This window comes from Aethalodelphis obliquidens, unplaced genomic scaffold (assembly GCF_003676395.1).
Source record: "Aethalodelphis obliquidens isolate GAN/ISIS:26980383/991018 unplaced genomic scaffold, ASM367639v1 scaffold73, whole genome shotgun sequence".
In the NCBI taxonomy this organism is placed as follows: Eukaryota; Metazoa; Chordata; class Mammalia; order Artiodactyla; family Delphinidae; genus Aethalodelphis; species Aethalodelphis obliquidens.
The window spans coordinates 3,600,820-3,603,303 of record NW_020838017.1 but is presented as its reverse complement, the minus strand read 5'-3'; the positions used below and the strand labels follow the sequence as shown (position 1 = coordinate 3,603,303).

The 2,484-nt window shown below is 43.1% G+C and overlaps 1 pseudogene; it reads left to right on the top strand.

Moving 5' to 3' along the window:
* The first annotated feature begins 579 nt into the window (after positions 1 to 579).
* LOC113612192 (myelin protein zero-like protein 2 pseudogene) lies at positions 580 to 1,134 on the top strand (annotated as a pseudogene).
* The last annotated feature ends 1,350 nt before the right edge of the window (positions 1,135 to 2,484 follow it).

Genomic DNA, 2,484 nt, shown 5'->3' with positions numbered 1-2,484 from the left:
GCCTAAGTGTACTGTGGTTTTCAGTACAATTTAGGGTTGCTCACAGGTGCTTGATAATATATTTTAGACAAGGATTGACTGGAGCTGTATTGTTTTTGTAGTAATCTTTGTATTTGATTACCACGTGATTTAATCAAATTTTCTATTCTCAGAGTCTTTAGTTACATGTGACTCCTGAGAATCTTTATTCGTTTTTTTTTCCTTGGCTGCGCCACACAGCTTGTGGGATCTTATTTCCCAGACCAGGGATCGAACCCAGGCCCTCGGCAGTGAAAGCGTGGAGTCCTAACCACTGGACTGCCAGGGAACTCCCGAGAATTTTTATTCTTAAGAATAAAAATCCCTGGGCTTCCCTGGTGGCGCAGTGGTTGAGAGTCCGCCTGCCGATGCAGGGGACACGGGTTCGTGCCCCGGTCCGCGAAGATCCCACATGCCGCGGAGCGGCTGGGCCCGTGAGCCATGGCCGCTGAGCCTGCGCGTCCGGAGCCTGTGCTCAGCAACGGGAGAGGCCACAACAGTGAGAGGCCCGCGTACCAAACAAAAAAAAAAAAAAAAAGAGAATAAAATTCCCTGAGCTTTATGGTACACTCTCTAAACGCAAGAACAGGACAATTTAATTCTCTTTATCTTCTGTGCACTTTCTCCAGCTTTGCCCCTATGGCTGATGCACTAACAGTGACCTGGAGGTGGGGGTGTCTGAGCAGTTTGTTTTCGACTACCATGTGGATCCCTTCAAACCCATGAGTGGGCGTTTCAAGGACCGGGTGGTCTGGGATGGGAACCCCGAGCCGGTATGATGTCTCCATCATCCTCTGTAAGCTGCAGTTTGATGACAGTGGACATAAACCTGCAAGGTGAAGAACCCACGTGATGTTGATGTGCTGATAGGGGAGATCTGGCTCAGCATCGTGCACACTGTACGTGTCTCTGAGATCCACTTCCTTGCTCTGGCCATCGGCTCAGCTTGTGCACTGATGGTCAGAATAGTAATTGTGGTGGTCCTCTTCCAGGATTTCTGGAAAAAGTGATGGGCTGAAAGAGCTCATAAAGTGGTGGAGATAAAAGAAAAAGAAAAAGAAAAGCTCAATCAAGAAAAATATTCTCCGTTTGGAAGACACAGACCAACATTCTTAGATGGAAGCTGAAGCGTTCCAAGAACCAGAACCCTAAAATAAGATGAAGTTAATGGAAGCTTTTCTTTGGCTTTTCCAGTTGTAACCTGTCTTCCAACCAGCTCTGCAGTATAAAAACACCTAGACAAGCAATGTTCTTCTGGTGCCAGCATAGGGCCGTCCTTGAGCAGATATCACCAGACTCGCACACAGCCCTGTTACTAAGGTTTTATTTAATTTCCAAGTTCAAATATTTTTCAAATGCTCATTAGCTTTTGTATGCTAAGAAGCTACATTTTTGCCCTTAAACACTCCTTGTGGATTATGACTTGTATACACATATATTGGCATCAAATTGGATAAAAGCCAACTTGCCTTTCATAATCCTTAGAGCAGCATTCTTGCTGCTAAAGTTAACATGTTTACTCTTTCCTTCTCACACTCAATTAAAAGGTGAGCTAATTCTCCCCACACCAAAAAAAAAAGTGTATTGGGAAATTAAAACAATACAAAAAATGATATTTATTTTGTGTTCTATAGCTTATTAGAAAACTTAAGCATTAACGTGGGGTTTTTTTTAACATCTTTATTGTAGCTTTACAATGTTGTGTTAGTTTCTGCTGTATAACAAAGTGAATCAGCTATATGTATACATATATCCCCATATCCCATCCCTCTTACGTCTCCCTCCCACCCTCCCTATCCCACCCCTCTAGATGGTCACAAAGCACCGAGCTGATCTCCCTGTGCTATGCAGCTGCTTCCCACTAGCTATCTACTTTACATTTGGTAGGTGTATATATGTCCATGCCACTCTCTCACTTCATCCCAGCTTACCCTTCCCCCTCCCCATGTCCTCAAGTCCATTCTCTATGTCTGCGTTAAAGTGGGGTTTTTTTAACTTTTTTTTTTTTTTTTTTGGGGCACTCCGTGTGGCCTGCAGGATCTTAATTCCACGACCAGGAATCAAACCGTGCCCCCTGCAGTGGAAGCTCGGAGTCCTAACCACTGGACCGCCAAGGAATTCCCTAAAGTGTTTTATTTGTAAAAACTTTCCAAGAGTAGTCTGAAGAATGCTTGCTTCTTCTTTTCATTGTATAATTTACAAATAATAGAACGAGCATTTTTTCAATGCCTTGGTGAACTGTCATACGCCTTTATAAATTTGGATCAGCTTGCAACATTGTATCCTTTCCACTTTTTAAAAAATTTATTTATTTATTTATTATTTATTTTTGACTGTGTTGGGTCTTTCCTCATTTCTATTGATCAGTTCCCCTTCAACAGGTTCCTCTGGCTGCAGATCTAGTCTCCTGAACAGCGGCAGTGTCAACATTCCCCCATTTAGCTAGTTCTTCTGTAACTCCATTTA